Source organism: Elephantulus edwardii, unplaced genomic scaffold (genome assembly GCF_000299155.1).
Source record: "Elephantulus edwardii isolate Elephantulus edwardi_28Jun2011 unplaced genomic scaffold, EleEdw1.0 scaffold00224, whole genome shotgun sequence".
Classification (NCBI taxonomy): domain Eukaryota; kingdom Metazoa; phylum Chordata; class Mammalia; order Macroscelidea; family Macroscelididae; genus Elephantulus; species Elephantulus edwardii.
Window position 1 is genome coordinate 4,295,755 of NW_006399974.1, and position 26,202 is coordinate 4,321,956.

At 38.9% G+C, this 26,202-nt stretch overlaps 1 protein-coding gene and 1 pseudogene across 1 annotated transcript in view; one reads left to right on the forward strand and one right to left on the reverse strand.

Moving 5' to 3' along the window:
- Nucleotides 1-26,202, reverse strand: part of HS2ST1 (heparan sulfate 2-O-sulfotransferase 1) — a 282,876-nt gene that overhangs the window by 127,056 nt on the left and 129,618 nt on the right. The window lies entirely within an intron of this gene.
- On the forward strand, nucleotides 20,972-21,511 carry LOC102845648 (annotated as a pseudogene).

Sequence of the window (26,202 nt, forward strand, 5' to 3'; positions counted from 1 at the left end):
ACAAGAAGTTATTTTCCAAATAATTAAAAAATACTATCTATTATATCACGGTGGTAGGGAAGAACATTTTCCAGTTTAGAAGAAAGATATCTAAACTTTATAAACTTTTAGAAGTTTCACTAATACTACTAAATTTTCAGACTTCACTATATTATCTAAATAGTATCTTTCTATTGTAAATAAAATAGCAGATTTCAGTAAGATTTTTAGATTAGCAAATTATAAGCAAATCTTAACTGACATTTTAGTGCAAGTTTCACAGTTTCTCATAGACTAGTCACAAACCAGTCAACTTTTGTCAACTGGTACCTGGTTGGTGAACCATATTTTTTTAGTTGTACTGTTTTATACATCACTTAGTACAGCAGTTCTGACCCCTGCCATCACATAAAACTTATCTAGAAAATTAAAACCAAATCTATTGGGTCTCTCCTCAGAGAAGTATTGGTGTATGTGCATATTCTAGAAGTAGTAGAGTTTGTAGATGACTGTGCAGTTAGCTGTTACTTTACCTCAAATTTCTTGGCCTTTGCTGCTTATCCCATCATCCTCTCACTCATTTCATTGTTACTGAGTCAGAAACAATTAAAACTGTCCATCCATTGAGTTTATGAGGTTTTAAATTACATAAGAGGAGACTGTTCATCTTTCTCCCTGAAATCTGCTGGTGGATTTGCACTGACAGGGAGACGTATGGTCTTTTGTGTTAGTAGCTTAACTCCCTTAACTAAACCACCAGAGCTCCCTGACCTTTAAAATAACCCTAAAATGGTTGGGCTATACTGACTACACACGAAGGTTTGTATTAATGAGAGAGTCAGTCTGGGAATTCACCTTGTTGTTGTTAGGTGCCACTGAGTTGACTATAACTCAAAGCCCTATGACAATGGAACAGAACCCTGCCCTATACTGTGCCATCTTCATCATCTATAATATAAAATCGTTGTGCTAATCGATCTTGCTGAGGGTCTTCTCTTTTGGTGAATGTTACCTTTTCCAAGTATAATGTCCTTTTCCAAGGACTGGCTTATCCTAACAATACAACCAAAGTATGTGACAAAACGCTCTGCCATCCTGCCTCTAAGGAGCACTCTGGTTGCACTTTGTCCAAGACACAGCTGTCTGCTCTCTTGTCCGTCCATGGGATATTTGGTACTCTTCCCCAACATCACAGTTCAAAGGCATAAATTCTTCTTCTGTCATCCTTATTCACTAATTTTCAGATCCATAGCAAGAAACTGAAAATTACTAAATTTTTGAATCACTGAATAATTGAATCAAGTGCATCTTACCCTTTAAACTTACATCATGGTTCCTTTAGTACTTTGGAGAGGTTCTTGACAGTGTATCTTTTAAAAGCAACATGTCTTCTGATTTCTTGGCACTTGGTGCCAAGAGTGTTGGTGGTGGATCAAAGCAAGATGAATTCATTGACAACTTTAATCTTTTCTCCCTCTATTTTGATGTTGACTATTGATCTAGTAATGAGGACTTTTTATTTCTTGCTGTTGAGATGTAATCCACTTTGAAGGTTGCACTCTGCATACTTCTACAACTAGTACAACTAGTTTCAAGTGTTCATTTTTAGCAAAGCTGTGTCATATGCATAATGCAGGTTGTTGATGAGTCTTCCTCCAATCGATGAAGTCCATCTTTTCAAATGATTTATTCAGCACAGAGATTGAATAAGAATGGAAAAAGGATACAACCCTGACATAATATCTTTCTTCATTTTAAATCATGCAGTCTTCTCTTGAAAAGTAAGTCTCATAGTTTACATATAGTTTTGCCTAAGTACAATTAAGTGTTCTGAGATTCTCATTCTTCTCAGTGTTAACAACAATTTGCAATGATCCAAATAGTCAAAATGCTTTTGCATAGTTAAAAAAAAAACATAAACAGACATTCTTCTATTATACTCTGATTTCAGTCAAGATCCATCTGACATCAGCAATGACATCCCTGGGAAAGAGCCTCTACTAAATCTAGTTTGAACTTCAGTCAGTTCTCAGTTGATATACTGTTCTAGCCATTTTTAAATAATCTGCAGCAAGATTTCATGTGATATTAATGAAATTGTTTGACAATTTCCACATTCTCTTGGACCATCTTTCTTGTGAATGGGAATAAATACAGATTTCTTCCAGTCAGTTGGTCAGGCAGCTATCTTTCAAATTTCCGGGCACATACTGGTGGGCATGTCCAAGGCTGTTGAAACATATCAACTGGTCTTCCATCAATTTCTGAAAAGCCAAAACAAAGGGAAGAAATGCCAGAATAAGAGATGAAAAGATTTCAAAAGCATCTCAAGAAGACAAAGCAAAGTATTAAAATGATATGTGCTAACAGCCAGAATTAGAAAATAAAATAGAAAACTCAGCCTTTTTTTAAGCTGAAAGAACCAAAAAAACAAATTCAAGTCTCAAGTTGTAATACTAAAGAATACTGTGAGCAAAAACTTGAACGATCTAGGAAATATCAAAAAAGATAGAAGGAATACACACAGTCACTGTATTAAAAAGATTTGCCTGTCACTGAACAATTTCAAGACACAGCTTATGATCAAGAACCACGAGTAATGAAGGAAGAAGTTTAAGGTGCACTGAGGCATCAGCTAAAAGGAATTTCATTTCATGAAATAATAAACAGGAATTGATGGAATACCAACTGATGGGAATCCACTTATGTGCCAATAATGCCTTAAGTACTGACTGAAAAACAGATAGCTAAAAAAGCTTTCCAAGACAGAAAATCTGAAAAGGAAAGCATCTTGAGAGGGATGTGACTTCTATGCAGGGAACTTATCCAAGTTTTGACCACAAAACTCTTCATGTTGTGTCTGAGTTACATCTTGTCATTCCTGCTTATTCATAACCTCATCACCTAATCAGAATCCTGTTATTTTACCTGTTCATAACCTGTTACTTCTGAGTTGTCTCCTTTTCCTTAATAAACATAAAACTGTAAGCATCGTCTATGTGTTCTGTGTGGCTGCAGAAATTCACAAACTCAGCGGAGAAAAAAAGGGAGAGAGCCCCAAGAAGTAGCTGTGCCAGAGATAATGGAGAGGCTAAAAAGCAGAGAGAGACCTGCTCTCTGCCTCTTAAGAATTATCCTAGTCTTGATCTTTATTCATGGAATTATTCATCTAAACACACTGAGGTTTAGAGAACCAAACAATTTAATTTCAGTTTATGGGACCTGAGAGTAAAAGAACCCTCTCTGTAGAACAATGTTCTTTCCATTGTACCCAATACACAACATTAGAGAAAAATATTATAGCACCACCTTACCAACATTCAGGAAAATAGGATAGAATCACTTGCTTGGAAAATTTCTATTTTGTTATTATTGAAGTAAAAGACAATAAAGAATTAGAAAAGTATTATGTAGCCAAATTTAGGTTACTTGAAAGCCATCTTCCTTAAGACACAGTAAGTTTGTTTCTATTGCTTTGGAAAGATCCACAACCGGATTTATCACTAAGTTAAATACTCAAATTAGCAGCTCTTGAGCAACAGATTATTAGCAAATGAATGAATGCTTTATGTCAATTGCAAAGGCATACTTTTGTTGTTTCTTTTTGCAATTTCCCAGAAAAAAATTCTGGGAACATAAAAAGTCAAATGGACTTTCATATTTCTCTCCCAACTTAACGCTTAATGTAAAGGAGTTAACAAGCACATCTGGTCAATGACAAACATATGCTAATTAAATTAGAGCCACATGGCTTTTCAATTCTTTCTGCAAATTCTAGACTGTCAAAAGCAGGATTAGAATTAATGAACTGAAATGAATATTTGTGATTGTTGGAGTGCTTTGCTTCTTCAGAATTCCCAAGGGATACTGAGGCACTAATTTGCTTTCATTTTCACTGAAAAAAAACCAATTCTTGGGCAAAGTTTAGTATGCATAATATAAAGTCAATCAAGTCTACATAGAAGAATGATGGCTGCTGGAATGGGAGTTGATAAATTTACACAGTTTGCATTTTATCCATCTGTATGTGCCCTTGAAAGGGTTTCTTCATGTCTGGAGCTCCAGCTTCCTTTCCTGGATAAATCTCCTACCCTTTCCCCTAATACCCTCCCACTCTGCCTCTTCTTCTTTAGCAGCTCTTGGTGGTACATATAGTGTGTAATGTATCAGACCTGAACCACGCCATGGTATTTTCAATTACTTGCTATGTGTCTGAAAGTTGGACTAAAAAATGACAGAAAAATCAAAGTGTTAATTATGATCATATGTTGCCAAAGTTGTTTGTTATAGAGTCATATCCATGATCACAATAGAGTTGAAAAACCCCAATTCTAGCCTGGGGAATTCTAGCAAGTGTAACTGACTGTATGAAACTCAGCAACTAACTGCCCAAACCACATAAAGAGATTGTGTTACCAGACTGTCTTAAGATTAGAAAATAGGACTTGGAGACACAAGGCCATGAGCTTCTCTCTGAAAGGGCCAGAGAAAGTGAGAATAATACAGCTCTTCACCGCCCAAGAGGAGAAAGCAGATAAAGAGCCCATGGCCAAGCCTCATCGTGCCTCTAGAGCCATACCTGCGGCAAGAGGTTCACTTATTCATTTTTGACTCATTGTGGTACTGATAATGAGAATGGGGCTGTTTATTAGGGAAGTAAGTTAGAGAGGGAGGGAGGCAAAGAATATCACCCAGTACAAGTCCAGGTGTTAGCTTAGCAGTCCCAAGCAAGGCACAGTTTCTTAATTAGTCCAGGCTCTGGTTTCAGTTCAGCAAGAAGTTTTACCTTGTGTCATCCAGCAAGAACAGAAAAGCTCCTCTGGTTATACCTTGCCACAATTTCTCCACAGCAGGGCCATAGTCTCTCCACCACTATCACCAGGGTCTCAGTCTCACCAGGGTTTTGCTCCAGTCTCCCCCCAAGACCTGCTCCTCACTGTAGAAAGCACTCTCTCCCTATTATCCTAGTCCAACAGCTACTATTTTTGCAATTAAGGTGGCTGGAGACCAGAGGGGCCTAACATAATGGCTAAAAAAGACAACTTTAGGCTGACACCGACGGACATATAATCATATAGTATACATATAACCATATGTTTTTCAGGTTACAATATAAACTAATGATAACTAACACATTGCTGTTGAATAAGAACTCACAACTGACCTTTCAGCAGATTTTCAGAGGCAGTAAATCACATGGGAGGAGAATGCCTATTTTCTCCCTCAGAGCAGCAGGTGAATTTGAACTTCCTGTCTTTGGGTTGGCAACACAGCTCTCTGTCCAGAACTGGCCACTAGAGCTGAAGCCATATCTTCAAACTATATGCTGGACTATACTTTTTATCATTACTTTAACAATGTGGACTTTTCTTACTTAAAATAAAAATGGAACTGACCCAACAACAACAAGTTTTGGTATATGCACACACATAGTTTTGTGCTGTTTTTTTTTTTTTAAGAGGCTCAACAATGTCATTTATTGTTCTTAAGTCCTGGACCAAATTCCATCTACCACTGGGTTGTTTTACAGCTTGGAAGTCTGCATGCAAGGCAGAGGTGAAGCAAGGAACTGCTTATGAGGTTTTCCGTCCATTCCAACAACTAAGAAATAGTGAGAAGAGTTGGGACCTCAGAAGGCTTTTAGGACCAAATAATAGGCTCTTGTGTCTAGGAGAGAATGAATATACTTACCAGTAATGTTAATGCTCACCCACAGATCTTCTGGGAGGATCTAAATTGTTAAAGCATTCTTTGTTTCCAGCTGGGAGCTGGGGCCTGTCAGTCCTGTCAGCCACGAGGACCTGTGAGCCGCTCTTGGCCATGTGTCTTTCAAATCCACACTTAAAACAAGTGAGTAGGAGCTTCCTCTCTACTCCCTTGCCTACCTGTGGCTCTCGTCTGTGACACTGTCTACTGAAGTGGCCCAGCTTTCCACAATGGAAGCAATTCTGACCTCCTTTATTACCTTTGGGTGGCACTGTTTATGAGTAAGACTTCCTTCTCCTGACACAGGCCCTAAACTGGCAGCAATAGCTGCCACAATAATTTTGGCCATTCTCTGGTCTTCTCTTCCCACTAGATCCCAGTTGTTAAAAGAGGTTAAAATGTAAACAAATATATAACAAATAATTTTGAACAATATAATCTTTTAAGTTTAAGGCTAGAAATATTAACAATATGATCAGTTCCAATTCAGCTACATGTTCCAATGCAGTTCCTATTTTCCATAAATGGTTTCGGTAAGAAGAATATTGTAAATGTGGATAAAGTTCCACTATTCCTCCTCCATGCCATGATATAGTGTTATTAGCATGAGCAGTTATAAATCCATTGCCTTCCATACTCTAACTTAATTTTTTTAAAATTTAAATCTATTATTAATTTCAGTAAGAATTTACAGAGGCTTTGGATTTCCATTCATTCATTGTTGCACATTTCTCCCCTCCTAAACCTCTCCCACCCCCCAACACTACCCTCTTGGAAAAATGAAAGAAAAGTTCTTTCATTGTTTTACAAAGCCTTCCCCAGGTCCAATCCACCATGTAGTCATCGCTCTAGACTCCTGTCATGACAGAAATACCTAATCACACATCCCTTTTAAACAGTTTTCACCCTCATCTGTTTCAGTGCAGTATACATAATTGAACCCATCTTTCTCAGTCTCTCCCCAACCCCAAGGTCAGTCCTGTTTTACAACAGTGGCACCATGCAGTATTTGTCCTTTTGTGACTGGGATACTTCACTCAGCATAATGTTCTCCAGCATCAACCATTTTGAATAATATTGCATGAGTTCCTTGTTTTTCAATGTAGCATAGTATTCCATTGTGTGAATATACCACAGCTTCTTTATCCATTCGTTTGTTGATGGGCACTTAGGTAGTTTCCAACTCCTTGCTATTGTGAACAAAGGTGCAATAAACATGGGTGTGAAGCACACACATAGTTTTTAAATGAAATTTATTTTCAGTAGGAAAAAAAATGTTGTTGATGATTGTCATCGAGTTGAGCACAACACATAGCGACCCTATGAACAAAAGGCCTGAAGCCTTTCCATAACTATCGTCAATTATCAAAGTTCATAGAGTTTCCAGAGGCATGCTGTTTAGGAAGTAGATGCCACTCTTGCTTCAAAATAATAATGGCAGTTAAATTCAAATATAAAAATTTTCCTCTTTCCAGTCTTTTCATCTAGTCTTTTTCAACTATCCAGTTTGAAAATGACATATCAGTATTTCCACTAACAGTGAAGAAGTAACTTCATTATCTTACATATTCACTATGCTAAAGTAAAAGTTTGCTCATTTGTACCCAACATATAGTAAATTTACACTATTAAAATAGTCATGTTTATACGTTCTAATTTTGATACACTTGTGTATAAGATAAAAGGAATGCTGCCAGTTGCACTTCCTTAAAAAGCTGAACATAGAAATTCCATGTGACCCAGCTATTCCACTACTTGGAATTTACGCTGAGAATATGAGAACTAAGGCACAAACTGAGATTTGAACACCAGTATTCATAGCAGCATTATTCACCATCACAAGAACATGCAAACAGCCCAAATGTCCTACCACAAATGAATAGATTGAGAAATTATGGTACATTCACACAATGTATGCAGCACACAGAAGCAATGACTTTGTAAATTATTACCTAACTTGGGAGGGACTGGAGAGCATTATGCTGAGTGAACGAATTCAGCCCCACAAGAATAAATATTGTATAAGATTGTTATTGTAGAATGAGTATGAGGATCCAGGAGGGGTGGGAGAGGCTGGAAGCAGAGGGATGTGGATGTGCAGAGGGAAGAGGGGATTAATCATTGGGTTGTACAATTTGATGGGTGGTGCCTAAGGGAAATTGAAAGAATTTGTTTGAATTTGTATTAGAGTTTTGTAAATAAACTAACAAAAAGGGAAAAAGTCAACTTGAGGAGGGGGAAGGGAGGGACGGGGTAATATATGCAACAATGAATGAATGAATGAAAATCTAACTTTTCCGTAAATTTTTTATAAATTAGAGTTAAAATAAAATTTTTTTTAAACAAAAACCAACCAAGAACATTTCCCAGGTGGTTGTGTTAACCATAAAAGGGAATCAATGGCATTTGTAGAAATGTTTTTCAATAGTTATCCAAACTGGGTTTTGATGGGGTTTTTATTTAACTTGATAAAATAGCACCCCCACCAGGAATGAGCTGAAGATAAAACAAGAATTGTGGAAATGCTAGTGGGCTTCTCCCCTGGTTTTGTGTTGGCTTTGAGATACTTCCATGGGGCTCTGGATTCTTTAGCTTACAGTTTAAAAAAAAACCAAACCACTGCCAAGACGGCTCACAGATCAAAGTTTCAATTTGTAGGATTTCTAATATGAATTTCATTCACCAATAAGGGAGCATTAGGATTGGAGGAAGACTAATGAACAACTTGTATTATGAACATGATACAACCCTGCATGCTGAAACTAAGGAGGACCTGAAGTACTTCCTGCAAAGGATCAAGGACTGCAACCTTCAGTATGAATTAAAGCTCAACATCAAGAAAACAAAGCTTCTCACCACTGGGGTGATTAGCAGTATCATGACAGATGATGAAGAGCTTGAGATTGTTTAACGGCTTTAGTTTGCTTGATTTTACAATCAACATTCTTGGTACCAGGAGCCAGGAAATCAAGAGATGAAATGCATTGGAAAAGTCTGATGGCAGGGACCTCTCAGGAATATTGAAGAGCAATGATATCAGTCTGGAGACTAAGGTCACCTGATCCAAGCCACGGTCTTCACAATCAGAAAGTTGGACAATGACTAGGGATGATAAAAGGAGAATTGATCCCTTTGAGTTGTGGTGTTGGAGAAGAGTATTGAATATACCGTGGACTGGTTTGTACTGGAGAAGGTGAAACCGGGCTGCTCCTTGAAAGCAAGAATTCTGAAGCTCTGTCTAACATACTCTGGGCATGGTGTGAGGAGGGATTAGTCATTGGAGAGGGACATTATGCTTGGGAGGCTGGAGGGACAGCAGAGAAGGATAAGACCCTAGATGGGATGGATTGACTCAGTGACTGGATGACTGGAGAAATGGGGATAGATGTGTCAGAAACAGTGAGGTTGGCCCAGGATAGAACAGGATTTAGAGCTGTTGTACATAGGGTTTTTATGAGTCACAAACGACTCAATGGTACATAACAACAACAACATAGGGAGCTCTAATGGTCAAGTGGCAAGAAGCTGAGCTGTAATCCTGAAAGCACACAGTTCATATCCACCAAACGCTCTGCCAGAAAAGGCAGGGCGATCTCCTCTCATGCCAGTCAGATCTGATTTGATGGTACACAACAATAACAAAAAGGCTAGACTCCACTATTTGCTCTGTGCAAGAATGAGCAAGTTCTTCCCATGTGATTTACTGCCTCTGAAAACCCTCTAGAGTGTCACCTATGAGTCAGTTCTGACTCGACAACACATAACAATAACAAAAACCAGAAACAGGTTTATGTAATTTTTATGTATTTAATGTGATTTTTTGTTTCTTATAGTTAAAGCAGGGAGGACCTGAAGAGATGAGAATGTCCAAATTTAAAGGATAATTTTTTAAATAATTTATCTAATTTTTATGTAAAGTAATTATTAACTATTGTACAGTGTAGACTGTAGCATGCTCTTAAAATAATTACAAATATTCTTCATTAGAATCCATGAGAAGAGAAAGCAAAGACTGAAAAACAAATGGCCTCATTGCAAAGTGTATAAATGAAATTTAGTGAAGATTTCTAGTACTAATAGAGCTGTAGTCTTAGTTAAATCAGTCTCAGAAGTACCAGTACATCTGCTGTGAATATCAGTATCTGAAAAAAGATACCTCCAAAGACACAAAATTATTCTTTACCAAAAATAAAGTTCCAATCTATTGGCTTTCTTTTGCAAAGGAGGCTATAAACATATTTTTCTTAAAAAAAATAACCCCCCCAAAAAAAACCCTTTCAATTCAGACATTCTCCATCTCTTCAAGTCCTCCCTGCTGTAACTGTAAGAAACAAAAACTCACATACTGATTTTACTCAAAGGATAAAATTGTGACAGTAAAAATAAGTCATTCTTCTGGTTGAAATTTTGAATTTGCTTTATTTTATTAATATCTTGAAGAATCACAAACAGTAAAGAAGGAAAATGTTTTAGAGAAGAGTGAGAGGAGGAGGAAATGTTAAGTTGTGTAGAATACTTTCTGAAAAGGACAAATCTTAAACACGATGTTGCTTAGTCTTTGCACAGAAAATACCCTCTTGTCATTAGTTACTATCAGTCAAATATGGCTCAATCCCTTTTAGGAGAGAAAAGTAATGTAAAAATGCAGATTTTCTACATGGGGGGAGAATTACATAAATACCATTGCTGTTTTGTGTCATCAAGTCACCTGCAACCCATAGGACTCTATGCACAGTAGCTCTGAACCCTGCCCTGTCCTGAGGCAGTCTCAATAATTTCAACACATCAACCCCCATTCCAAATACATCACTGTATCAATCCATCTCATCAAGGGTCATCCTCTCCTGTACTGTCCCTCCATCCTTTCAAGGATGTCATTCTCCAAAAATTGGTCCCTTGTGACCATGTGCCCAAATTATGAGATGGGGCTTCAAAATCCTAGCCTCCAAGGAGAAACTTGGTTTCACCCTCTACAAGAGAGATCTATTTGCTTTCTTGGCTATCCAAGGAATGAATGTTCAAGACTATTGTCCAGCACCACAATTCAAAGACATTAGTTCTTCTGTCATCCTTAGCCACTGTCTAGCTTTCTGATGCATAGCATGTAACTGTGAAGATCATGGCCTGAATTAGGCACACCTTAGTCTCTAGAATGACATCGTTGCTTTTCAGTATTCTGGAGAGGTCCCTCACAGCAGATTTTCCAAGTGAAATTTGTCTTTTGATTAGTCTTTTGACTGCTGGTGCCAAGAGTGTTGATTATGGAGACAAGCAAACTGTAATTGTTAAAAACCTCAACCTCCTCTCTACCCATCATGGTGCTGATAATTGGTCAAGTGGCGAGCATCTTTGTTTTCTTGATGTTGAACTTCAATCCATATTGTAGACTATAGTCCCTGGCCTTCTGCAGCAAGAGTTTCAGGCTTCTTCAGTTTCAGCCTGCAAGGGTATGTCATCTGTACACACACACACGTATTGGATATTAAAAATATGATATAAAAAATGTGATATGAAGCACTTGCTGTAGAAGGTCAAGGACTGCAGCCTTCAATATGAATTGAAGCTCAACATTAAGAAAACAAAGATTCTCACCACGAGGCCAATTGGTAGCATCATGATAGATGGTTAAGTGATTGAGATCGTTGACAGCTTCAGTTTGCTTGGCTCTACAATCAACACTCTCAGTACCATCAGCCAGGAAATTAAAAGACAAATTGTATTGGGAAAGATTGCTCTTAGAGACCTCTCCAAAGTACTGAAAAGCAACAATGTCAGTCTGGAGACTAAGGTGCACCAGATACAGGCCATGGTCTTTACAATTACTTGCTATGCATCAGAGAGTTGGACAATGACTAGGGATGATAGAAGGAGAGTTGATGCCTTTGAGCTGTGGTGCTTGAAAAGAGTATTGAATATACCCACGGTCTGCCAGGAGAACAAACAGATTTGTCCTGGAGAGGGTGAAGCCGGGCTGCTCCTTGGAGAAAAGGATTCTGAAGCTTCATCTGACATACTTTGGACATGTTGCAAGGCAGGACCAAGTCTTGGAGAGGGATATCATGCTTGGAAGAGTAGAGGGACAGCTCAGGAGAGAAAGACCCTTGATGAGATGGACTGATTTAGTCACTGAGGTAATGGGGATAGGTGTGTCGAAGACAATGAGATTGGCAAGGGATAGAGCAGGGTTTAGGGCATTTGCAAAGAGTTGCTATGAGTCACAGGCAACTCAGTGGCACGTAACAACAAGAAGCACTACTCAATATCGAGTTCTCTTTGCCATTTAGTAATTTATTGTATTTCAATCTCAAATTCAGGCTTTCTTATTCTGCTCTATGATCCTTGTGCCCAGAATCTGCAAATCACACTGTCATCTGACTCCCCGTTAAGGTTCTACCAATAAAGGACACTAGAGGAGATTGGAAAGGCCAAAGAAAGGGAAAGAAACTTCTAATTTGCTTGATATTCCTGCCAACACCATGCAAGTACTCTGATTTCAGGCTCAAACATCATTGGAACTCTAGAGATTACAGTAGCTGTCAAGCAGCACCTTCCAGAACTTTGATGCCAAGCTGTGGAGGGCTCCTCCTACTCCTTTCCAAATACAAAAGTTGTATTCATTACACTTACTTAGCCCTCCAACCCCAGGGTAAGCAAACAACAAGTAGTCTTATAAAGTGAACACAAACACCCAGGAGGCATGTACGCCTGGGCATGTACTCCTCCTGTAGAACCATCAATCATGCATGTTGAAAAGGTCAGCATTTGCCCCCAAACAAAGTTCTGAAAGGCAGGAGGGAAAGAAGGGCGCATTGAAACAAGGAGCCCAAGGAGGAAGTGGGAAGGAAGAATGCTATTACATTGAGGGGTCTGCAGCTAATATTAGGAAATAAAATGTGAATAAATCATTGAAAGGGAAACTAATACGCTCTATAAACTTTCTCTTTTAACAAAAGTAGTAATTTACTGGGGCAGTTACCGATTTATTGAGAATCTATAATGCAGTGCCAATGAAGATACTGGGTATTTCAGCTTTCTTTAATCCTTACTACAACCTCTTGAGCTAGGTTTTTATCATCCCCAGTTCCTATCAGGAAACCAAAAACGCTAAATTTCTTCTCAACGATCACAACAGCTACAGGGTGCCCAAGCAAGAATTCAAATCCACATCTGGCTGTTCCTGAAGGACACTCTGCCCATGCTACCAATTTTTCTCTCTTCAATAATCCTGACAGAAATTTCTGCACAAACAATTGTCACCTGAATCGTTGTTTATGACACTGGTCTTTCAATTGTTAATATAGAAGCATGCTAAGAACTACATGGGACAGACAGGCTCCCCCTATAAAGATGCACAACCTCAGATAATAGATGGGGTCACCATGTGTTTGAATCAATGCAACAACAGTGGGTTTAGGGTTTATATTAAGCTAGACTCTGACTCTGTTTCCCCCTAACTTCTGTACATTAATCCTACTTTTGTCCTTTGGAAAAACAGAACTAATTCATGTAACTCTATAAAAGATAGTTTTTAAAGACAGTAATGAAGTTACCATGTTTGGCCATTATATGTTTTTTTCCTTTTTCCAATTTCTTTTACAGATATTTAGAAGTTAGTTGCTAGAGCCACTGTTGTTACAATTACTCTTTTAGTGGTATGCTACAGTAGTATGACCTTGAAGACATCAATATAACATCAATATACTGAAAATATAACACCACCACAAACCCAGGGGATATATCCTCATTGCCTAAAGGTAGGGAGGAACCAAACAAATAATAGCTCAGGGACTCAATCACAGTCTACTATCTATTTGGAATTTTGGTTATCAATTTTTCTAAAAGATGTAGGTGTTTAAAGACACTTTTATCATAGTCAACATATCCTTATTGTGTCTCTACATAATTTTTATGTAAGCGACAGAATATTATATATAACATCTAAAACCCTGTTTTTGTAACAACATATCTTGATCACACATCAGTTCCCATACAGGTGGTTATCTCAAACATATTAAGCAGCATATTAAGTATCTCACCACTGGGCCAACTGGCAGCATCATGATAGGGGAGAAGAGATTGAGCTTGTTAACAATAACAGCTAGCTCGACTCCACAATCAACACCCTTAGCACCAGCAGTCAGGAAATCAAAAGACGAACTGCATTGGGAAAATCTGTTGTCAGGGACTTCTCCAGAGAATTGAAAAGCAAAGACATCAGTCTAGAGACTAAGGTGTGCCTAACCCAGGCCATGGGCTTTGCAATTACTTGCTATGCATCAGAGAGCTGGAAAATGACTAAGGATAAAAGAAGCAGAATCGATGCCATTGAATTGTAGTGCTAGAGAAGTCTTGAACATATCATGGACCACCAAGAAAATAAATAGGCTGGTCCTAGAGAAGGTGAAACCAAGTTTTTCCTTGGAGGCTAGGATTTTGAAGCTCCAGCTCACACAGTCTGGGCACATGGCCTGGAGAGACCAGTCTTTGGGAAAGGACATCAGGATTAGAAGGGTAGGGGGACAGTGCAGGAGAGGAAGACACCAGATAAGATGGATCGATACAGTAACTGGGACAATAAGGGTTGGTGTGTTGGAATTAGTGACACTGGCTCAGGACAGAGAAGGGTTCAGAATGTTTGACGTAGGGTTGCTATGGGTTGCAGGTGACTCAGTGGCACATAACAATTCCTTAGAATACATGTACATAGCACTTAACTACTAAGATTAAGATTGTTAACAATTTCATCTTGCTCAGACCCACAATGAACACTCTTGATACCAGCAGCCAGGAAATTGAAAGGCAAATTGCACTGGGAAAATCTGCTGTCAGGGACCACTCCAACAATGATCTCAGTCTGGAGACTAAGTTATGCCTGATCCAGACCATGGTCTTTGCAATTAGTCGCTATGCATCAGAGAGCTGGACAATGACTAAGGAGGACAGATTAAAGTCTTTGAGCTGTGGTGCTGGAGAAGAGTTTTGAACATTTCACTGACAGTCAAGAGAATACGCAGGTTTGCAAAAGAGAAGGAGAAACCAAGTTTCTCCTTGGAAGTAACTTGAAGCTCTGTCCCACATACTATAGACACATTGCCAGGAGAGACCTTAGAGAAGGACATCCTACTCAGAAGGATGGAGGGACAGTGCGAGAGAGGAAGAAACTGGATGGGATGGATTGATACAATAACTGAGGTAATGGGGGTAGGTGTATTGGAGACAGAGAGACAGGCTCAGGACAGAGTTCAGAGCTATTGTGCACAGGGTAGCTATGATTTGCAGATGATCTGACAACACATAACAACAGCTATACTCTTGAAATAAAACTAGCAAAAATCATACTGTCATGTAATATTCCCCATCCCCCAAAACCACAAAACCCATTCTTCAACTCTTTAAAGTCAAGTCATGCAAGGGAATAGAAGACGTTCTCGACAACAGAAAATAAAAACAAAAAATTTTAAGTTATTCAAATTAATCTGGACACTCTCCCCACCTTGCCCATCCCTTCCAGTACTGGTATATATATATATGAGCAAACTGATAAGACTTCCATGACAGTCAGAAAAAGGTTTTTATTGTTGACACAATACAAACACACTCTGTAGAGCAGATGCTGTCACCAAATTGCTGTATTCAGTTATTCTGCTTTGAAATTAAGTGAAGTACTTGTTTAAAAATGTTTTCTCATTAGAATATACAATGATCACTTTAAATTCTATCTGCTGTAATAGGATATTTCTATCACACTGCAATCTGGAATACACTATAAACACTATTGTACTTGAACAGATGGAAATCATAAAATGATATTTAGCTACAGATTTTCTGTCATATAATTTTGCAAACTGAAAAAGGAGAAATCAACATTTGCAACTAACTTAAAAAAATACTATCAAGAACTCTACTGTGTTGTTAATGTGGTACAAGAAAGAATAGAAATGCCTTCAACTGAATGTACTGTGGCATTCAGAGATAAAGGAAAATATTAAAATAATCTTCACACAAAGTTAGTAAAGCCTGAATTTTGACAAGGGGGAGATAGGATTGAAGAAGAGGTGACTATGATGTTGAAGACATTAAAACAGGTAAAGTCTGGCATCGTTCACAGCAGTCTTTACTGAGAAATGATGTATGTTCTAGCAAACTGACCATCTGATGGTTACTAAGTAGGAACATTTTGATCTTTAGAGTCTTAATTCCTTTTTCTGGAAAGTGGAGTGGTATTTGTCACCTAATTTGTTAAATTACTAAAAAAGTTAATACATTTATATAAAGTACTACACACTACAAAGTGATCTTAATCCCAGATAGTTATTATTAGCTCTTCAGTAGACAAATGGTTCATGTAAAAACCACATGACATATAGATAGATACATCTGATATTCTGGGTTCTAAGTATTTCACATTGAAAATCAGTATAGTTATCAAAATAACATGTTGCAATATTCAAGAATAATAAAAAGACCATTAATTTTATTAATTTATCTACCTGCAATTTATATGTAAGATTACAAGCAATTTATAAACACAAAAATATCCCCAAAGTCCAGTATAGTTAGAAACCATCCAGAAATCTTAACTGGGGAAAATTAAATATAGAAATTATTTACTAATACTAATGAGAAACTAGAGAGCTCTTTCAGCCTAATTGTAAAAAGCTGCTTTGCAATCCCAAAAGTACGTGGTTTGAATTCACCAGCTGCTCTCCTTCAGAAGCATGGACAGTTTCCTCCCTTGAAGTTCACTGGTTCTGAAAACTCCCTGAAGGGCTGGTCAACCAGGGTTGGTTCCAACTCAATGGCGCACAATAATGAGATATTAATGTGAAACAGAATGTCTATTTGAGCTTCACTGACTATGCAAGGCATTTGACCATGTGGATCCTAACAAACTAAGGCTAATCTTAAGAGGAGTGGGAATTTCAGAACACGTAATCATGCTTATACAAAATCTATCTAGACCAAGAATCTGTTGCCCAAATAGAACAAGGGTGTATCGCATGGTTTCCAATTGGGAACGGTGGTCATCAGGGCTATATTCTCTTTTCATAAATATTCAATCTGTATGCTAAGTTTATCATTAAAGAAGCTGGATATTAGAGAAGAGTGTGGCATCAGTATTTGAGGAATGTTCACCCACAATCTGTGTTATGCAGATGACACAATTTTGCTGAAAATGAGGATATGAAGCACTTGTTGCAGAGACTCAAGGACTATAGTCTTCAATATGCATTACATATCAACATCAAGAAAACAAAAATCCTCACCATTGGGCCAATGGACAAGATTATGATAGAAGGAGAAATGACTGAAATTATCAACAATTTCATCTTGCTTGAATCAACAATCAACATCCTTGGTACAAGAATCAGGAAATTGGGTACACAGAGCATTGGGAAAGTCTGTTATCAGGGACTTCTGATTGCTCCTGAAGAGCAATGATGTTATTTTAAAGACAAAGGTTTGCCTGATTCAAGCCACAGTCTTTCCAATTACCTGAAGTGCATCTTAGAGGTGGGCAATGAATAAGAATGACAGGAGAGGAATTGATGCATTTGACTTGTTGTGTTAGAGAAGAGGACTGAAATATCCCTTGGACCAAAAGAACAAACAGATATGACTTGGAGAAAGTGCAACCAGAATGCTACTTGAAGGAAAAGATGGTGAAGTGTTTTCTCACCTATTTTGGACATGTTGCTAGGAGAAGCTATTCCATGTGAAGGTGGAAGGTCAGTAAAGGAGAGGAAGACCCTCAATGACATGGACTGCTACTGCGCCCATGGATTTAAATGTGTTGAGTATGATAAAGATGGTACAGCACAGGTCAGAGTTCAGATCTGTTCAAAGGGTTGCTATGAGATGTATTCAACTTGATGGCATTTACAACTACAATGAGACAGATTATCACCAATAAAGGGAATGCTAAAGAACATAAAGCTTGTTAGTATTTACCAAGTCTGAACGAATCTTTCAGCAGGTTTTCAGAGGTTGTAAATCTCATGGGAGATGATTGCTCATCTTTCCGGAGGAGCAGCTGGTGGATTCAAACATGCAGAGAGGTGCCACCTTTGGGTATGTAGCACAATTCTGTATCCACTAGGTCACGAAAGCTCCCTAAAACTACACTGTTGTTACGTATCAGGTCAGAATCACTTCATGGCTCACCCTCAGGGAGGTGCTCATAAGCAGTAAATTGCACCAGAGAAGACTGCCCACCTTTCTCCTGAGGAGCAGCTGATGGATCTAAACTGCCTGCCCTTGGGTTAGTAGCACAATTCCTTACCAGCAGACCATCAAAGCTTCATAAAACTACAATGGATGCTAATTTTATTCTTGGTCCCCTTCTGTCCTCATTTTATAACCTTATCTAGAAACTTCATTTACTCCATATTGGTGTCCAAACATCATCTAGAGGCTTTCTTCCTAATTTCAGATTCTTCTCAAGTCATTACTGTCCAGTTGGAACCAACTCATAGAAGACCCTCATTTGGGTTTCTGAGGTTGATAACTGCATGGGGAGAAAAAAAATCCCCATCATTCTCCCCTGAAGCAGCTGGTGGATGTAAACTGTTAAGAGATGTGCTACCTTATGGACTATGCCACCAGAAAGTCTCCTTCCAGACTTGTAAGACTTCTGAAACAGCATGCCACGTGAAATGTCTGGACTCAAATATAAACACACAAAGACACACGGAGTCCAAAAGAAAGAGAAAATGTGGAAAAATTTGTAACTTTGAGGCAAACTAAACTGATAGCAAAAATTATTCATTACCCTTCCATTCGCTCATGGTGGTGGTGTTGTAGGTGCCGTAAAGTCAAGTGCAACTCACAGTGACACCAGAAACAAAAGAAAGCTCTGAACCTATTTTAACTTGTGTCGTCCTCACACTTCCTAACACATAAGAACCCACTGCAGAAGTCACTGTGTCAATCCACCTGGTTGAGGGTCTTCCTCTCCTTGCCGACCCTGCACACTTCCTAGTATCATATCCTTCTCCAAGGAATAGCCCCTTCTTCTAGCAACATGCCCAAAGGAGGTGAGGCAAAATCTCTTCATTCTTGCCTCCAAAGAGCACTAGAGTTACCCTCTCCAAGACATGTTTGTTAGTTCTCTTGGCCGTTCATAAGTATGTTCAGCACTCTTCCCCAACACCACAGCTCAAAGGTGTCAATTCTTTTTCTGTCATCTTTATTCTGTTCAGCTATCAGATGGACAGCAAGTAATAGGCTACAATTAGACGATGGCCTGAATTAGATGCACCATAGTCCTCAAACTGACATCATAAATGAGTTCTATCAACTCTATCTATAAAAGTTCATACTGTAAAAACAAGAAATACCATTCTATAAGGCATTAAATATCTTATATCACCCATAATAACAAAACCAGACACATATATGAAAAACAAAACTTATACAGACCTATATCTCTTAGGCTAACAAAACAAAATGTCCTAATTATCAGGTAACTCTGAGGGCCTGTTATTTTGTATCTCCTGGTCCAAGTATAGGTTTGTCATAGGCACAATCAAGTGTTCAGGGATTCTCATTCTCCTCAAGGTTAGCCACAATTTGATGTGATCCACATGGTTAAATGTCTTTGCATAGTCAATGAAACACAGACAGCCATTCCTCTGGTACTCTTTGCTTTCTGCCAAGACCATCTGACATTGGTGATAATGTCTCTAGTGCCACGACCTCTTCTAAACCCAGCTTGTATTTTTGATGGTTCTTGGTCGATGTATCATTCCAGTTATTTTGGGATAACCTTCAGCATGATTTTGCTTGTGTGTGATATTAGTGGTATTTTTCGGTAATTTCCACAGTCTGTTGGGTCATCTTTTTTTTTTTTTTAATGGCAATAAATATGGATCTCTTCCAGTCAGTTGACCAGGTAGTTGTCCTCCAGATTTCTTGGCACAACCTGGTAAGCAAGTCCAGGGCAGTATGTTTGTTGAAATATATTGATTGGTATTTCATCAATTCCTGGGACCTTATTTTTGCCAAGTCCTTCAGAGCAGCCTGAACTTCCTCGTTCATCACCATTGCCTCTTGATCATGTTGTATAATGAAATTCTTGTGTGTCAACCAACACTTTTTTTGTACAGTGAGTCAATATTCTTTCCATCTTCTTTTAATGCTTCCTGAATCATTAAATATTCTGCCCATAGCCTCCTTACGTATTCCAACTTGCAGCTTCAATGTGTTCTTTAGTTCCTTTAGTTTGAGAAATACTGATCAAGTTCAGCCCTTTTGATTTTCTGACTCTGGCTCCTTGCACATTTCATTATAATACTTTCCTTTGTCTTTCCAAGCTGCCCTTCTAAATCTTTATTCATCTTCTTAGCTTCTTAAACCTCCCCCCCTCCCACCACATACATTTTCTTCAACATAATTCGGGTTCATGGCAACCCCATGTGTCCCACTTATTGGAATACAAACACAGCAATTCTCTGTTTGAGTCCTTATCCCTAAATAGACTTCCATCATCTTATGCCTAGATTATTTAGAGTCTACTAATGAGTTTTTCTGCCTCCAGCTCTGTTGCCTTTACATATTCAATTTTTTAATATATCTTTCTTCTTTCCAAAGAGAAAGTTTATTTTCTAAAAGAATAAGATTCTTTTTAAAAGTCATCTGCAGTAAGATTCATAAAGGAGAGGTGGGTAAAAAGAAAACTGAACTGAGGCTAAAAACCAAAGCAAGTATGATGTGTGGATCTTAGGAATTAATGTACAACTATGAAACAATCTAGTCCTCAAAGCAAAAAGAAATTTCAACTGTTTACAGAAATTTTCATTATTTAAAAAAATACTCAATTCTTTTAATGATGATTTTTCTCAAAATAAACTCTAAGATAAGTTTATAATAAACAATATCCTCAGCGATACTCTTCTAAAACCAAAATGAATTCAACAAAGTGGTTTTCCCCCACAAAGTCCTTATTAATAAAAAAGAAAACTGAGACAATTTAAAAACAATTATTGTTTTCAAGTTGGAAACAACTTATACCTCTTATACCTTAAACAATGTAAACCCTCCAGAGGGTTTTCTGAGGCTGTAAATTGGAGGGGAAGATTTTCCCTTCTTTTTTCCCGAAGGGTGACTGGTGGATTTGAACTGCAACAGAGGCTCAGCATCTGGGTTAGAAGCACAATTCCTTATTTACTCCGTCACCAGAATTCACTAAAATTGAGATATAGCTCTGTAATATTTTGCTTTTCTCTAAAATTTTAGATGATGTGGTCTAACAACATATTGCCTTTTGTTGTTAGTTGCCATCAAAATGTCTGATTCAATGTTTGGACCTCAAGTGCTAACTACACGGCACTACGTGGGTTCAGCAGCAGCTTTTCCTGGGACTCCTGAGCACGGGCAATTCCAAGGCAGCCCAGGAAGTGCCTATGGCACTGCTCAGCCACCACCTCACTACGGGCCCACACAACCAGCCTATAGTCCTAGTCAACAGCTCAGAGCACCTTCAGCCTTTCCGGCAGTGCAGTACCTGTCTCAGCCACAGCCACAGCCCTATCCCGTGCACAGCCACTTTCAGCCCACCCAGACAGGGTTTCTCCAGCCCGGCAGTGCCTTATCCTTGCAAAAGCAGATGGAACATGCTAACCAGCAGACTGGGTTCTCTGACTCATCCTCCTTGCACCCCATGCACCCCCAAGTTCTGCATCCAGCCCCAGGACTCCTCGCCTCCCCTCAGCTCCCTGTGCACATGCAGCCAGCAGGAAAGTCGGGCTTTGCCGCTACCAGCCAGCCTGGCCCTCGACTTCCTTTCATCCAGCACAGCCAGAACCCACGTTTCTACCACAAGTGACATCAGATTTTATCATCAACCTCCACCTCCACCATGGGTGAGGGTTCCTTATCTGTGTGTCCCAGACCAATAAAATCTGCCACTGTCAAAAAAAAAAAAAAAATGTCTGATTCAGTAACTTCAAATACAAGGGAACAAAATGCATCCCGTTCCCAGACCATCTTTGGGACTGTTGATAGTGCTCAAGCCATTCTTGTCACTACACTATATTCTCAGTGTTTCAACCTGGGGTCAGAGGGTTGATTTTCCAGTATTGCATATTCTGTATTTATTCATAAGGCTTTCAATGCTTAAGTGAAATCAGCCGACCTTCCTTCCTAGTTATTCTCAGTTTAGAAGTCCCACTGAAGCCACTCTACAATGAGTGACCCTGCTGGTGTTTGAGATACTTGAGGCCTACTTGCCAGCATCATACTAACATCTGTAGTGCACCAAAAGATTGGCAATATATAACCAAACTTATTGAATGGAGGGGTTTAGAAGATCAAGAGGAAAAGAAAGCTATATATACAATAAATGTTTCTGAGCTATACTCCTCAGAGCCAAAGGACTTGTTCCAGAAGCTAAAGAGCAAAGGAGAGTACCAATTCTTAATTATAATTATTTAAACGGTGTGTTGTTGTCATTCAATCCAACTAACTGCATGGAAAGGGGAACAAAACACTGCACCATTCTCCTGTTATTATGTTTGAGCTCAGGATGTTAATCATGCTTTACTTTCATCATTGTCAAATCAGAACCAATCCTCCAACAGGTTTTCTGAGGCTGTTTTCAGAGATTTCTCCACTTTCTCTCATCAAGCAGTGGGTAGAATTAAATCACTCACCTTTGAGTTGGCAGTGCACCTCCCTACCTACGAGAATTACCTAAGCACACTATGGATATTAGTTATTAATAGGGAAAAAATATTTGGATACAAATTCAGCAAAAAGGAAAATTCTTGCTAGGAATGAAATCATTAAAAGGAGAAAAAAAACCTAAGCATCACTGGCAGTTTGGGTCTTCTGAAACACAATGCAAGACAGTGTTGTAAAGAGATGAATCAATTAGTTATGAATCAATGCACTGCATACATACTGAAAGGACACTTTGATAATTACAAGTTAGATGCAGATATAAAAACAATTTCAAGTTAATCATCTAGAAACAGAAAAAGTATTAACTAAATTCTTATGTACTAGATATGCTTATTTGTGTCTCTACATTCAGGTGTAAGGGAAAAAGTTACAGCATGAATTTTTCAAGGTCCATACCTTAGACCCAAATCTGTCATTTTGACAAACTGCTTTTGGCTCCAGATTGAAGTGTTACCAAAAAGGAAAAATTTGTGTCTACTCTGATAGAGGTCCTCAATGTGATATTAAGATTTAAATTATTCTGGTTTTACTGAATAAGACAGATGGCTGTCCTATAAAATGACAGTGTATAATGCCCTGACTGTATTACTGATGAGCAAACAGGAATGAAAAGTGAACACACTGTGAAATCACACCTTCTAAGTGTATTAATAACACTGGGGATGCAAGTCTCTTTCTCTGGAAAAAAAATAAACGACGACTAAGTAAACAAAAAACATAATGAAAATTGGTATCTTAATAAAGGATAAAAGGGAAATACTGAATATTATTTTTAGATTATATGCTGTTGCCTTTTCTCTAAAATAAATTTTATGAAGTCAGAAAAAATCTAATAAGACTGTTAACTATTCCTATTCATGCTAATTTTTTGTGTGTGCTAGTGAGCAATCTAGCACACAAAATCTCAGTTTATTGGTGGTGTTGTATGTCATGAAGTCAGAATTGACTCATTGCTGATCCTCTATCAGATAATTTTTCAGGAGTAGGAAATTGTATGAGAGGAGCCTGACGATCTTTCTCCCTCAGAGCAGCTGGTGGTTTCGAAGCACCTGTCTTTGGGTTGGCAACATAAATCCTTACCAGGAGGAGATCAGAGATCCCTTCAATTTATCATTGTTGTTATTGTCATGTGTTGCTGAGTTGTCTGTGACCCTATGCACAATAGCTCTGAATCCTATATCCTGAGCCAATCTTACTGTCTCTAACACACCTGACCCCATAACCCCAGTTACTAACTACGTCAATCCATTTCAAGTTTTCCTCTTCTATGCTGTCTCCTCACCCTTTCAAGCATGATGTCTTCCTCCAAGGACTGGCCCCTCCAGACCCCATATCCAAAGTATGAGAGACAGAGCTTTGAAATCCTTACCTCCAATGAGCAGCCTGTTTTTACCCCCTCAAGGACAGACCTGTTTGTCTTCGTCAGTCCACATTATATTCAATATGCTTCTCCAGTACCTCAACTAAAAGGCATCAATGTTTCTTCTGTCATCCTTAGTCACTGTCCAGCTCTCTAATGTATGGGAAGAAATTGCAAAGATCAGGCTTGGATCAGATGCACCTTTGTCTCGAGGTGCATCTATGATATCATTGCTCTTCAGCACTCTGGAGAGGTCCCTGATAACAGATTTAGCTAATGCAATACATCTTTGTAGTCCTGATTGCTGTTTCCAAAAGTGTTGATTGTGGGACTGAGCAATCTAAAAAGGTTATCAAGCTCAACCTCTTCTTCACCTTTCATGGTGCTTCCGACTAGCCTTGTGCTGAGATACTCTATTTACTTGATGATAAGCTTCAATCCATATCGAAGACAGCAGCCTTTGACCTTCTGCACCAAAAGCTTCAGGTCCTCCTCAGTTTTGTCAAGCAAGGTTGTGTCATCTGCATAGCACAGGTTCTTGATGAATCTTCCTCCAATTTTGATACCACATTCCTCCTCATAAAGTCTAGTCTCCTGAATGATCTGTTTCCCGAATCAACTGAAAAGGTACAGAAACAGGATGCATCCTTGACACACTCCTTTCCTGATTTTGAAATATGTGTTTCCTTGCTCTAACAACCTGTTCCTGGTCCAAGTATAGGTTTTGCATGAGCACAAGTAAGTGTTCCAGGATTCTTCTCAAGGTTAGCCACAATTTGTTGTGATCCACACCTGTGATCACACCTGACTACGCCTTTGCATAGTCAATGAAACACAGACAGACATTTCTCTAGTATTCTCTGCTTTCAGCCAAGATCCACATGATATTGCACTTCTGGTAGTTCTCTGTCAATGTACTGTTTCGGTCACTTCTGCACAATCTTCAGCAGAATTTTGCTTGTGTATAGTATTAGCAATACTTCCACACTGTCGGAGCACCATTTTTTGGAATGGGAATAAATATGGATCTGTTCCAGTTGCATTACCATAATTTATTCAAAAATCTTCACAATTTGCCTATTTTGTTGTTGTTATGGGCCATGAAGTCGCTTGCAACTCACAGTGACCCTTTGTACAACAGTCGTAAACCCTGCTCTATCCTGTGTCAATCTTATTGTTATTGACACACCTAACCCTATTACCCCAGTCACTAAATTAATCCATCTCATTGAGGGTCTTCCTCTCCTGTGCTGTCCCTCCACCCTCCCTCCCAAGCATGACGTCTCTCTCCAAGGACTGGTCCCTCTTTGCAACATGTCCAAAGTATATAACATTACGAAGCTTAAGAATCCTTGGCTCTAAGGAGAAGCCTGGTTTCACCCCAGGTCAAATGCATTTGTTCTCTTAGTAGTCCATGGTATATTCAACACTCTTCTCCAACACCACAGCTCAAAGGCATCAACTCTCCTTTCACCCCTAGTCATTTTCCAGCTCACTGACACATAGCAAATGACTGCAAAGTCCATGGCCTGTACCAGGTGTACCTTAGTCTCCAGACTGACATAATTGCTCTTCAGTACTTTGGAAAGATCTCTAACAGCAGACTTCCAATGCAATACATCTTTTAATTTCTTGGCTGCTGGTGCCAAGAGTGTTGACTGTGGAGCCAAGCAAACTAAAGCTGTTAACAATCTCTCAATATCTCTCTCCCCACCCCCTTTTTCTTTTTTCTCTTTTTATGTACCATCAAATTGGATCCAACTGGCACAGGAGGAGATTGTCCCTCCTTCTCCAGTGAAGTATTTGGTAAATTCAAATAGCATGCCTTCGGGGATGCAGTGCCGCTTCTAGCCACTAGGCCACCAGAGCTCCCTTTCCATTCTTCTTAATGTTAGCTGTAGTCTGTTAAGATTCACACAGTCAAATGTCTTTCCACAGTAAATAAAACAAAGACAGATATTCTTATGGTTGTTTCAGTGGCTTCTGTAAAGCGCTACTGCCAATCCAGAGGCTATCAGTAAGAATCCAACAGCCTTTTCTTTTTTTTTCCCCCCAACAGCCTTTTCATTGCAAAAAGATGGACAATCTCCTCCTCTAGGATTTATAGGCTTTAAAAACTTGCTAGAGGATCAATTATGAGTGAGTTTCAACTTGACAGTACATAACAACTTTTATCTAATATGTTGTTGTTATGTGCCATTGAGTCATTTGCAACTCATAGTGACCCTATGTACAAGAGCCCTAAACAACATTCTATTCTGTGCCAACACATTCATTCCCACCACTCCACTCACAGAATCGATTCATCTCATCAAAGGTCTTCCTCTCCTGCGCCATCCCTCCACTCTCCCAAACATGATGTCCCTCTCCAAGGACCAGGCCCTCCTTGCAACATGCCCAAAGTATGTCAGACGAAGCTTCAGAATCCTTGACTCCTGGGAACATTCTGGCTTCACCCTCTCCAGGACAAACCC